Below are 14,427 nucleotides of genomic sequence, written 5' to 3'. Positions count from 1 at the left end.
TGGGCTCAGGCTCTTGGAAGACGGGAAATGTGTGCAAGTCCTGTGTCATAATTTTCTTATTGCTACTCTTTGCTGTACATCTTGTTCATTGTTATATAATTGTTTCTCTGGACTGTATGCCATTTAAACACCTGCACATGCATAGGAGAAGTGTCTGATCTCTGTGACGTACCCAGGGTCCTGAAAAGACCAGGAAACTGCTCCCTCCTTTTTGGACAGAGGAGTGATGTCATCGCTGGGAGAGTGTGAGGTTGGCTGAGGCTTTATTGAGCTTGGCATTTTATTACCAAGAGCACCAGCTGTATGACCACATGCACCAAAGCAGGAAAACTGAGAGCCTAATATCATGGCAACACGTTTGTGACTCATTATAAAATCTCCCTGCTTCAGAGGGAGAGGGAGCCACAGGCATAAAAACAGAGAAATGCAGATAGAAACCCAGAGGGAAAGAGGGACAGCATGAGTGTGCATGCTGATGGGGATAGGAGCGCGTGGAGAGCTGCAGAATCCTGAATCCAGCAGATGGAGACTCCGTGTCCTTGTTTTGTGGTGATCTGTGGGAGCAACATGCAGCTCGCGCCGCTGCCTCGCACTGCTGCAGTGGAGGAGTAAATGCGGAGCCCAACACTGCTCCAGGTGATCCACAGCAGCCCAGCCCGGCAGACTGCTCCCTCCTCAGCCTTCCCTCTCCTCCTCTTCCTCCTTTTCCTTTTCCACCTCCACAACCACCACCTTCATCTCCTCTTCCTCCTCCTCCTCCTCCTCTTCTTCCTCCTATGTCAGTGCTCCATTCCTCTGTGGGCTTTGAAAAAAAATAACAAGAAAGGAACAGAAAAACAGAGGAGAAGCCCTGCTTTCCCCCTCTGCTCTCAGATGTGACACACCTCTGCATGACTGTCCGCCGCTTCCCTTCCATCGTGTGAAGCCGCGCCGCATATGTGCTCCAATGTCTCCGGAACATAGAATCGCTGCAAGGTAGGACTCAGACTCAGAAAAATGTTTCTAGTCTTTTTTGTGCTATTTGCAAGACATTTTCTGTGGAGCTGATACAACCCTGCATGTGTGTGCATGTGTATGAATTTAACAGGTAGATAGGAAGTTGAAACAGTGAATTAGTATTCCTCACGATGGAAAAAAAATGTGAAAGAAGCTATCAAAGACAGAAACATTATTCTCTAGGTTTATAGGAAAACCACTTCTTCAACCCGGTAATCACAGCAATCTGTGCAGGTGTCCGTGTGTGTGTGTGTGTGCATGTGTGTGTCAGAATCCAACAGGGTGGGAGGGATTGCTCCTCAACCAGGCTTCTCGATGGGCAACAAGGGGATTTTCATTTTGACAGGGTGGCCAAACAGCTTTTCATTAATCTTCCTAATGCCTTAAACGTCGAGTGAATATGTGGCTTCAGAATGACTGACTGTCTTCTTCAATGGTACCAATAGCCGATCATTATGTAATCATTTTTAAGGATTCACTTTGACCGTAGAGAGAGATAGAGAGAGAAAAAAACATCTTCTTGTGTCTTCTTTGGTAAAGAGAGAGGGAATACAAGATGAAAAGAGGAAAGAAAGAGGGAATTAGGATAACAGAAAGGGATTGTGGTGACGGTGGATGGAGGACTGGAGGGGGGCTTCGCAAGAACTTACTCCATCACTCTGTGATTTGGGAAACCTGCTGGCCAACAGCTGAAAGGTGCAATCCTTCTTGTAAATCCTTCAATCTCTCAATCACATTGTGGATCTGGCACTATTAAGCCTGAACCTGTAAGTGACCTAACGAGGGCTCCTGACCTTCCACACACAGACATCATCATCCTCGTCATGTCATAGTAGGAAAAGGAGACAAGCTGGTGCTGCAGCGATAACCAAATCCTGCATTCTGCTACCTGACAGGGCTACAGGACTCATCTGGGTGTGTGTGTGTTGAAACCTTTGAGAACATTAAAAAAACATAAACTTGTTTGGCCAAAAATATTTGCACATTGACTCATTCACGCCAAGTTTATGTGTGACTGTACTGTGATATGCAACAGAGATACTGAGAGATATCATTGGCAGCATTCATCCTATGTATTGACATATGCAGTCACACACATTTACAAACTACAGACTGCATTTGTCCTTGCAGCAAGCTCCCACTCCCTACACTGTGCACACAGAGCTAACACCTTTTACCTATATATACACATACAGGTAGACACTCAGACAGATGTGTAGACTGAATAAGGCTCCTCTCCTGTGTACCAAGGTGTCTGGCTGACGTGTCGTTTGTCATGCGTGGTATTAAGATGCAGAGGAGGATCTCAGTGGAGCAGCGCCTCAGCTCCCCAGCAGTTTTTTTCTCTTTTCTTTGATTCACCAGCAGATACACTGGTATCCTGAAATGCTTCATTTAGCCAGAATAGGAAGGCAAGACAGCAGCCCCTGGATGCTAGAGTGTGTATTGCACATGAGAATATGAAGGTGTTGGACAGAACTTACTGATATAGACTCAAACCAAAGTGTTTAAAACACTATATGCCATTTTGTACGGGGCTATGAGCTGGACTATTTATGGGCCTGGACCAGTAACTTCTGGTTGCCTGGCAACTGGTCCCAGCCAAGAAAAAAAAACAGCCAATTATTAGGTTAGCGCTTCAATGAGCTAAAGAGGGGCTGGTAGGCGGACTCTTACCTTTTGGACATAGCCAGGCTAAAGGTTCCTTATTTCCATACATTAACCAAACTGTCTTCTTGCTATAGCTTCATATTTCAGATTCAAACTACTGGTAAGAACATAAGGTTATCTTTTTAAAAGCATGAGCGTCGTCACCTAAATTGTGTTTGCATTTGATGAGCAAGACAGGTCAAGCAGTCAAACCAGCTCCTCTGTTAACAAATGACAATAAATAAAATTTAAAAGATAATGAAGCCAGATAACACACAGTCACATGTAAAATTTGGAAAATATTAGACAAGTGTTCAATTTAACCAATGATGATCATTGAGACCCCCTTGAATATCCATGCTAAATTTGGCAATAGTGATTGTGGAGCTCTGGAACAAGTAGGTGGATAATGGAAACTGATAAAACAACCAACATGTGACCTAATCATCTGGCCTGTAACTGTGGTTTAGATTCAGAGAAGAGAAATATCCTCCACATGCTGTAGGTTATTATTTGCACATCCTTTTTTGCAGCCGGTTAGGTCTTGACTCATCCACTCTGCAGATCACTTTCAGTTCAGAGATATTTTGGGCTGTCTTGCAGGCACAGCCAGTTTTACCCACACATTTTCACTGATGTTCAGGTCAGGGGACTGTGAGAGCCGTTCCAAAGGCTTTAACTTGCTTCTCATAAGGTAGTTCACACTGGATTTTGAGGTGCTGCTCGTTCCAGTTTTATGTTGTTGACTCACTGGATGACATTTGCGTCTATAATATGCTAGTAATACTTATACTAATATTGACTAGAATACAAGTAATGTTTCATGAATATGTCCACACCTATGTCAGCAAGGCATTCTTTCCCATGAAATCTGGGGAAGCTGCTCTTTTTTTCTCCACAAATACTGGAGATGGCCACAGAGCTCACCTTTATCGCTCCAGAAGGACATATCAATGTATTTTGTTCTGATAAATCTACCATGTCTGCACAGTGGATGGTGCACATTAGCTATCTAATCCTATATGTCTTTTGCACATTATTGGAACACTGTTTCAAATCATTTCTTAAACATTAAAATTCTCCCTTGCTGTCATTTCTTGATGATGATATTCTGAACAGTTGAAATTGGCACCTTTGCCTGCCTTTACCTATGTATCAGTTTTTCAGAGGAGCATACAGTTGTTGAGTGTTGCTGCAAAGTTTGTAGAGTCACAGAATTTGCTTAGCTCTGGAATGTCAGTAGCTAATAATTACTGAATAGCTGAATTACTGAATATGTGCACACACACCACAATTACAGAGTCTTTAAAATATGTTCAGTGTTTTGTTTCTAAAAAAATGCACACACTGCTGCATACGTCTGAGTGGCTAACTCTGCTGATTGGTTTATCTGCTTTGTTGGACCCCCAGTGGATGTTTTGTTTTTGGATTAAGCTCCAGCACATCTGGCTGTTGATGCCTTGGCTGGGATCTTTTCTCTCTGTTCAGTTGTGTATGTTTGGAGGTCAGAAAAGAAAAGATTACCTGGCAAGCTTATTCATTATCAAGTACAAAGCAGAACAACAAGAATAACAGCAAATACCAGTTAAATTTCAAGTGACATCCGTGCAATAATTGCTGTACTGCATGATCAAGATGTAATATCAACGTCAGTCTGTGACAGCTGAGAGAGCTTCTTCTTTCAATTATCTAACAAAGCTGTGTTCTGTTCTGCTGGTGGCAGAGTTTCTTTTTTTTATTAACTGTGTAGGGTAACACAAATAACTCCAAACTGAGAGCATACAATACTGAAAGCTTAGTTTGGATTGTCCTTAGAGCTTTACAGTACTAAGTCCTACACAAAGACTTCTTCTTGATTTCAACAATAGAAACATTTTCAGCTTTCTGTGTGTAGCAGTAAGAAGTGAGAGTGTTAATAACAACCCCCTCAGGTGATGACACTTCACTGAAATCTCACAATTAACTTACCTCTTTATGATCACGCTTCTTTTAGCAGCTTACCTATTTAGATCTCAGACTGTTACAATTTCACATCCTTCCTGTCTTGTTACCATCGAGTTTTCCACATCGCATCAGTGTCTAGGATACAAAGAAAAAAATATGATGAACATTGTTATTCATGAGTTATTGACCCTCAGAGCCAACACTGAAGACTATTGTAATCAAATGACTGCAGATAATGAAACTGCATTAGCATCTGATATAGTACATCAGTTAAACTTAAGCAAAATTAAAGGGTTTTCTATTCCTTTTATATGAATTATTTATATAAATACACTTATTGTTTATTCTACACTGTATACATTGCTGGTTTTGGATCAGTGTCTATAGCTTTCTGAGTATTTTCTGAGAATAGTACCAGGAAAATGGACCACATGACACCAGTCCTCAAATCACTGCACTGGCTTCCTGTGAGTCAAAGGATATATTTCAAAACTTTCCTCTTGGTTTACAAAGCACTGAATGGTCTTGGACCAAAATACATCCTGTAGGCCTACTGTGTGTACCCAGGGTCAGGACCACACAAAGTGAAGCAGGATTCAGTTATTCTGTCCCTCACCTGTGGAACAACCTTCCTGAACACCTGAGGTCTGTTCAAACAGTCACTTTATTTAAGTCAGGCCTGAAAACACTACTGTCTACTGCAGCATTCTTAACTTCTCTTAACTCTCTAACTGCACTCTTCTCATTTAATTGTTCTCATTAATTTTATGTTTTTTATGATTTTAGTTTCCTTCCTAATTTGATGTTTTTTGTTTTTTTTTTTATTCTGTGATTTCATCCCATGTCAAGCTGTAGCTGGCCTCACCCCCCTGCTGGAGGAGGACTACACAACTGTAAATTTCATTTACAGTTGTGTCTTCATTGACACAAATAAACATGTATAATTTCATCCTGCCTGAGGTTGCTTCCTTTTTAGTTTTTTTTTTTTTTTAATCTGAGTTACTCAGTTATCGTTCTTTTAATTGCCAATATGGTTTATCTATGCAATTTCAGTCCATTGTATTCTTTTGTTGGTGGACTAATGCAAAGCCCCCCACACACACAGATCATTAAACTTTAATCACAGCTCTTTTATCGTAATGGTTCTTGGGCACCTGAGGTTCAGTCCTGTGGCTAAACAAGGAGAAGCTGGATGGAAATAACCAGAATCCTAGTTCCCAGTTTTTAATCCCTCCAAGTGGTGCTTGGTACAATACCATGTTAGGTAGCGAATGAAGCTGAGTAGGCGTATGAGTGAGTGGAAGAGTGAAGAGAGCATTCAGAGGAGTGAGCTTGTTATTGGCAGTAAAGAGAAAAATTGATACAATTATTTGTTTTGTATAGTGAACACGTGGAAACACACATACACTCTTGCACATAAATTATTGATCAATAAATCACAATGTTGAAGAGCATGTAACATACCGGTATCATCCTTAGGTGAAAAGGAATTCTGATGGAGTGTGTTCTACTCTGAACATGAGGAAACCCCTCATCCAGACGTGTGTGTGTGTGTGTGTGTGTGTGTGTTGTTTTTGTGTGGTGGTCCTGAAAAGCTGTTGCAATTTCTAATTGAATCAGCTGCCTGGTGTGTGGTGTGGATTGACTTCCCTAATGAGGACTCGATTCATCCTTAGTCTCTGACAGTACACCGAGTGGGATATACTGCTCTCCAGCCTGTTTCCATGGAGATACTCAGGAGCTGTAGCATTTTTCCCCCTTCTGCTGTACATTCCTCCAAACAGTGCTGCTTCGTAAGAAGAGGGATCTGGGCCAGAGCGTGTGTGTGTGTGTGTGTGTGTCGGATTTAATGGTGTGTTAACAGGCACACAGACGCGTAAGGTGCCACTGACGGATATGCTTATGCTATTGTGGTAGTATTAATTCTGTGTGTATGTGTGTGTGTTACTCTCTCTCTCTCCTGGTGTTTCGTGCTAGTAGTAGCTGCTAATCTTGAAGCTGCTGTAGCAAATGTGCAAGTGTGTATGTCAGCGTGCGTGAATTATAAGGCTTGTGTGCGCAATATGAAATCTACTGTAGTGTGTGAGTGCGTTCATGAGATACTGTAGTGAGTCAGAGTGACAGATAGTTTGAGAGGGCGAGTGAGAGAAGAGAAGAGAGAGACAGAAACAGAAGGTAAAAATATATGATGATCTAATGAAAGCAGAAAATAATGGTTAAGTGGAAACAGTGGGCAGTCAAATCTCAATGAAAAATGCATCCTGCTGCTACATGTGTGCAGCTTTAAAATGGCTATATGTATCCATATAAGGCTGCAAAGCCAGAAAAAGACACCTGTATTTTGTGCTTACAGGGTGACAAGTGACTCCTGGCCAGACAAAAAGGCTGCCACACGAGTGTGTTGAAAATAGCTGCGAAAAGGTTCTTTCTGTCTTGGCAGAATGATGCAGTGCAGACCTGAACAGAGAGTCCCTGCTGCATGGAGGCCAAGGCAATCCCTGTAGCAACAAGATTTCTAATCCAGAAGCTTAGCCCTGTCAATATGCAGCCTCTATGTCTTTGAGGGGTACATCCGCTCTTTGATTCATTGATCGTACGTGGAAGTTTTTTGGATGTTGCTACCCGGTGTTGTCAGAAGCATAATTAAGCTAGGTGCTGTTTCACACTGATTTTAAATCTCAATCGACTGCTTTTTGGACAACTTTGGGACAAGAATACCTAGCCTGGCCAATGAGCCTAATTCTTTTGCTTTTCTGGTATACAAAGAATGAATCACATGAACAGTTACAATGGTATGATAGGGTTTGTACTGCGTGAACTGGCTCCAGACTAGACTAGGATACCAGATCCTCCTTGCACAAAACTACTCTGTAAAAATTCCTGTAAAGCCAACAAAATCACCAATTATATATATTTGATACCATATTGTTATAGTACTTAAGGTAAATACATTTAAAGTTATGTAAATGCTCACAGGGTGAATAAATTTGGATGCGTATATTTCTAAAATCTTGACTGTCCTTTTCTCCAATACCACAAACACATGAAACACACACACACACTGGATGAAAGCTGCAACAGATACATGAAGCAAATATGTCCTAACTTGTTTTTTTCCTGATACAAAAAATTAATCAAAATCCTTTTGATCGACCCATGTTGTTTTAATCGGTATACCGTCAGGCGTGAAATTGATTTTTGTTTGTGTGTGTGAGTTCTCCTTGGCAGTATATGGTGAACATCTTCATGCATAGCTGATAATAGGATATGCTGTGTGCAGGGGTAGCCTGCAGAGAGGCTGGGCGGTTGCAGTCATCTCAGTCTATCGCACTCCAGGGAGTGCTTATAGGATCAGTTAGGGTAAGAGAGAAGCTGTGTGTGTGTGTGTGTGTGAGAGAGTGTGTGGACACTAAGGTTAACATTACTATACAGGCTTGATTTTTTTTTTTTTTTTGCCAGTGTGAACTGGTACCTGCCATGCGTTAATGGCCAAAGTGTTCTGACTCACACAGGGCAGCAGTGCCTGCCAGGTGGTACTTGTCCACACAGGGAGTTCAGAGTGCTAAAACTACAGAGTGCTAATACTAATGTGCTAAACCAGTGTCTAACCAGGCAAAGGGGGAGGCCCAAGAACCAGGCACAGGACAGAACACCAACTGGGTATGGCAGGGTGCAACGCTTAACTGATTTACTCAGCTGGAAGCTCACAGGCTCTCTGTCATGCTGTTTCTGCATCACATACATAAACATGTGGGCACAGCTACTACAGACTCTATGCAGGTGTTTGGTCCTAACACCTGCTTGTGTCCATGCAGAAAAAAACAGCCACACCTTTATTGTTCAAAGACCTGCAGAGCTTTTTTCCTAGCAAAGTTGCTGTCTTTTATGTTTGTTCTTGCCCTACACACAAGTTGTTTTCAGCCTATTTTCTTTAAATTGATTTCAAACAAAAACCATTCTTTCAACTTTTAAATCACTTTGGCAAATCCCTAACCGGCATCTAATCAGCAGGCTCTGCCCACTTGGAAACCAACCATGTAAGAGGTTTTCAGTTGCTTCTTGCAGGCTGCTGGCACACAGCACAGCAAGCCCTTGGCTCATCAACTCATCTTGGGCTTGGAAGTGAAATGTAAAAAGTCGGATATTCCACTTAATAAGGATCCATTACTCACACTTGAATTGGTTTTATTGCTGCTCTATATAGTTTTGGTAAAATAACATTTTAGTGTTTAACATCAAGTGGTGGCATCTGAAGCCTTCTTAGCAGCCACAGGATTCACTAACCATTTTAATTGCGTAGGATTAGATAGCTGTGTTTTCCACCACAGAAACACAAGAGGCTTAAAGATCGCGGCCTGTGCTCTGATGTGTCATGGCACTGTCAACAAAGTCTGGCACCCCGCTGCTGATGACAGTTCAATTCAAAACTAATTATGGAAACTTCTGGAGCTTGTCTTGGTTTCCTCACATCAGCCCACAGAGGGAGTATAAGTGTTGATGAAGGCCTTTCAAGGGTTTGGATCAGAACACACAAGGGTATAAAAAAGTGTCAGCTGGTCTAAAAGACTAGACGGCTTTCTTTAGAGGGCAACACCACCATTTTCCTTGTAAACTCGTTTATTATAATTATTCATTGTACTAAAGAAAGAGTATAAATTTAGTCATGGAGAGTGTTTGTCTGTCTCACAAGCTTTTAGACCATTTCACAGAACAGGCATATATGTGCTGTGCAACATGCTGTGAGCTGTGAAGAGGCTAAAGATAGTAAAAGCACACACGTCTTTTCCACACCATTATTCTGTCAGCCCATTAAAACCGAAAATCAAACCTGACTGCTGTTATACATCAACATGTTTTAGATGTTTTGGTGCAGAATACTCATCCAGTGCATCCAGATTTTTACCTCCACCAAATGTTGGCTGTTGGCAACAAAAACTCATACTCATACTCATATTAATTCATACATGCCTTTCCCAGGGTGTCTATTTTTTAAGGCCATGACTGGTGCACTTCTGTTGTCTCTGCCTTTGTTCGGCCATAAATAATAACCATGCTTGGATTCATATGTTTTGCATATTAGTCTGACGTTAAAGTCCAGGTCAGGTCTATCTACACACAAAATGTGTTTTTAAGCTGTCAGTCTCTGAAACCTGTCAGTCTACAACCAGATTCAAGCGGCAAGTGCAGGCAGGCCAGCTGTAAGCTGAATGAATGAATGATCCATCTTTCTTGCTGTTTAAATAGGGTGATATTTTCCTCAGTAAACTGCAGACAAAGTCAAGTCTCTCCTACACTGGAATAAAGATATGAGATGGCAAAATTGAGATACTAAATTTGTAGTGTCGATGGAGTGTGATTTGGCTCCTTACCTGCCATGATGACATGATGATATGACTATGTGACTACTAAAAGAGCACAAACACCCCTGCACTTACTCACAGATTTGGACTGAAGAGTTGCTATTCATATCTGATAGTCACCTGGATACTGGCCATGCCTTTTGGAAAGTCGGCAGGGTTGATTTTCAGAGCACAGTAGGAAAAAAGAGCCAACATATGATCTCCCAAAGGCACAAGCCCACTGTTTTTCATGTGGAGTAAACCCACCCCATCCACCTGTGCTGAAAATAGGCCATGGACGAATAGAGTACCAACACACACTGTGTGCCAGATCATTACCTGCATTAAATCCAAACAACATAACATTTTTAGGCATAGCCATTACTACCTTATTTTTCCCTTTTAGTACATTAAACATATTTAAAGGAGGTATACGTAGATCATTCAGAGCAAAAGAGGCTAAACTGAGGTAGGCACTTTAATAATTCTTTTACATCCAGATGTCACAGGATAGGACATCATCAGCCAATCAGAGTGACACAGTGGAGATTGTTACTCTCTTCTAATTATTTCTTTTGATCCAGAGTGTGAGCTGCATATTGAGTCTAATATTGCTTCTGCCCACTGTTGCCCACTCCCTGCTCGGTTTCAGCAGTAGTATTTATTTATAAAGGAGAAATAAAATACATGGGCAGGTTATTGTAATAAAATCAGGATCTGTTATACGAGCCGCTGGTGGCCTTGTGGAATTACACGGCATGCATTCACTGTAAATCACATTACCAATTAGTTTGCATCTTGCACTTGCAAAATAATCAATTGGATGAATGTCTTGATAGCCTTAAGGTTTCTGATTTGATTTTAGTTTTATCATATTTGCCTGTGGACCCGTTATCTATTAAACCCCTCTCAGCAGCAGAACTACCACCAGCACTCTGAAACCAGGACAAAAGCTTGCTATTGTGTCTGAAGATGGGCAGAATAAGAAAAATTGCAGTATGAAATACCCAGTTGTGCTTGTGTAATCTCCCACAGCAGCATCTTTATTAAAATATTCTGTCACTGCAGTCTGCTCTTGGTGTCTTGAAACAAGACCGCTTCTGCTCAGTGTCAGACTGCTTTGACAAATCATACTTAACAAAGAGAATTGCATTGCTTGTGTGCAGCAACACAACTCAAAATGGACAAATTCAAAGAACAAAGGGAAAGAAAATAAAAGACGTAACAGCATTCAAAACTTTAGATCAAAGTTGAACAAATGTTTGAAAAAAATATGCCTGAAAGTGTTTGGATGTGGTTTAACATTGATAGAAAGGGCACAATGGCTTGACTTAACACATAAGTCAGCAAGTCAGCAGATCAACTGTAAAGAATTTGCAGGTTTTGCATGATATTTACCAGTTAGAGGTCTACAATGGGGGAATCTGAATGATCCTCTAAATTTATAAATACACTGACATGTAGCCGGGAGGACCCACCAATCTGAAAATACCTCATCATGTAATAACTATTATAATAGTGCCTGGCAGAGTTGAAAGTCTTGTTGTAAGCCTGCCCTGTCACATGGTGGCAGTGTCTATACTGGCACCAAGTGACAGGGCAGGGTTTGTTGAACAACTGAAAATGTAGATTATTTTTGCTGACATTTGTGCTATTGTTGGTCCTCTTGCAGAACAGGACAAAAAAGTTATGTGTAGTGGAATGAAGTATTATCAGAGTCATAACATGTGGCTCATGTCGAGGCTTCAGGGTCCATGTTTCTTTGGGCTTCTTTCTGATGAACTTTGCTGTGATCATTCCATTTCACATTAACCTTTTAAAACTACTTAACATTCTAAACACAACATCACTTTCCATAGAAACCTGCTGTTGCCTTGTTGGAGGACAGCATGCGAGGGTGTCTACGACATCAACTGAGTGATTTTCACAAATCCCTCAAAAGTAGATTAACACTAATGTGCAAACTTTAGCCTTGAGGAGTTTTTTGTCATTATAAAGTTCAGGAAACAAGAATTGTTATTGGAAAATGAATTGAAAATGAAATTAATATGAACATAAGTTGGAAAAGTTTCTGAATATTACAAATTTATGTAGTTGGCCACATGTAATTTATGTAATGTATCAATAATCCTACCAGCATGTTGCAGATAAGTTAAGGTCATTTTGCGCAGAATAACCTCTCATGCTAGATTACTGACCCACAGTGAATCAGAAACACATTGTTTGACCTAATGATTATCTGTACAATTAGTCTCAGTAAACATAAATAAAACTGTGCAGCCAGAGCTGTAGCCTTAAGACAACAGCTATATAAAGGCAGAAAGTGATAGACAACAACCCAAATGTGGCTAAAGAAGACATGTGCATTCAGTCTTGTTTTTAGATCCTGATTAAGTAATGAGTAAGAACAGCTAGTAGCCATTTCTTGCCATGACTAATCTTATTTGTTATTAGCCTGTTTCATGCATTAAATTTATTATTCATACAATGTGCTTGCCTGGTGCAAGCAAGTAGGAAGAGAGAGCGAGAGCACAGCATCCTGATTTGTTCACACACAAACTGGCTACAGAACCAGTCACCTGGGAGCTTTATCTAAGCTTTTTCTTGAAGAGTTTATTTTATGTATATTTGGAACATATTAGTTTTTTTTACATTTATATTAAGCAGATTTATATTTAGAATATTTAAGTCATCCCTGTCCATCACAGAGTTAAATTTGTGAATGAACAGAACCAGATTAAAAAAAGGAATTGTTCACAGTTTAAATACAAAAGGCAGGATGATACTGAAGTGAGAAAAACACTGATGTTCGGTTAGCGTTTTGGAACAACAACTAACCCTGGCTGCTGTTTCTGCAGCTCTTACATAGAGGTCACTAACTACTCTCACACTGCTCCCACAAATTCTCTGCAAAACACCACAAAATAGTTCAGATATTGTGTGAAATGTGAGATATAGATGGCACCAACCACACACACACACTCCTCTACTCAGACCACAAACCTCTGCCCTGCTCTGCACTCTTCCCTCTCTCCATCTGATACATGCTTCGCTCTGGTTCACTAAATAAGCTCAGCTAAGTGTTGCTTCGAGATTAATACATAGGAGACCTCTTTGCCAGATGATGTAATAAGGTGGTTTGCAGTTGCTTAGAAACACAGAGACAGTAAAAAAAACACACTTATATGTGTCTTCTTGTCTCTGTCACTGAGACCCAGAGGATTGCTTGCGTCAATAAGAACAAAAGTGTTTTGTGGTAGCAGCTTTTGCAGTTAAAACAGACAAATTCCAATTATATGAATCTGCTACAAACACATTACATCCAATATGTAGTAACATGTTGCTTATAATTGCACAAAACATACTTGAAGACCCCCCCCGCTCGCGTTATTTCTCTCGTTTTGCCCTTTACTCACACAGTGGCCTGAAGCTAGAGGGAACTCCAATAGCCTGCTGAGATGCAGGTCAGTATGTTTGTCTCATTGTTTGTGTAGTATGTGAGTGTATAACTGTTTGTGTGTGTGTTCACTGAGAGGGAGGGAGGTGGTGACTAAGCCATTGCCTCTGTAACAGTGTTGCATTAAGTGCCATTCTGTTTTTAGATTTGCAAAGCTAAATTCAATCCAATGGTTGCTATAGCAATAAAGTCTTGTTCTGTAAGTGAGCAGGGAAATGGAGTCTCAAATTTTGAAACTTATAACAAAAGAGTATTCTGAGGGCTTTTTTGTCACTCAACATTCTTATTGTAAAAAGTGAGAAACAAGATATGATAACAAGAGTGCTGGCTTGTATGGACTTGGGGTATCCTAGCTTGCAATTGTCTTCACCTAGCTGCTATAATTTACTTTTTCTACAACTGTTAGGTTCCAAACTAAAAGTAGAACCTGTCACACTTCATTTTCCTCGCACTCTAAAGACCTAAAAAAAAACAAAAACCCAATATATACAGAGCAGATGGATAGTGTGAGGGGCTCCATGTCTCATTGGTACATTTTTCAATCATGAAGCTTCTCTCTTACTGCCAGTATGGCTCCTAAATTGGCACATAACACCACCCAGATTTATTAACGTCACAATACATTATTGTATATCAGTTTTCTTGATTTCATATGTTGCATATTTGAAGATTTGCTGATATTTATGTGTTAAGTTGCCAATAAAGGCGTCAGCCTTTTGATACAGTAGTTTGCAGGTAGCGAATTCTGGTATCACAGGTTTAAATCTGGTATTGGTTGCATGGAAGGGGCTTAGCAGGAGAACAGGTTTACATTTTTATCACGAAGCACTGGTATTATAGTTGTACGTCTCTGTCCTGTAAACACTAACCTCCATGATGTTACCCAGGAGTTTCCTGAAGAGTGAATTAGGAGTTCGGTGTGGGGTGGCTATGGCCATCATCATCACCTTCCCACTATTCAGAATAAGCAAGAGAGGGCAGCGTGAGTCGAGCTGATGCTCCTTATGCAGGCATATGTTTAGTTCCGCCTAATACAATAGA

General features: G+C 40.7%; 1 protein-coding gene across 1 annotated transcript in view; it reads left to right on the top strand.

Annotated features, from left to right (window-relative positions):
• LOC114428653 (disks large-associated protein 2-like) overlaps positions 1-14,427 on the top strand; it is a 74,217-nt gene that overhangs the window by 4,752 nt on the left and 55,038 nt on the right. The window lies entirely within an intron of this gene.

The sequence above is a fragment of the Parambassis ranga genome, chromosome 24 (assembly GCF_900634625.1).
Source record: "Parambassis ranga chromosome 24, fParRan2.1, whole genome shotgun sequence".
In the NCBI taxonomy this organism is placed as follows: Eukaryota; Metazoa; Chordata; class Actinopteri; family Ambassidae; genus Parambassis; species Parambassis ranga.
The sequence above is the reverse complement of the archived record's forward strand: the minus strand, read 5'-3'. Positions and strand labels throughout refer to the sequence as shown.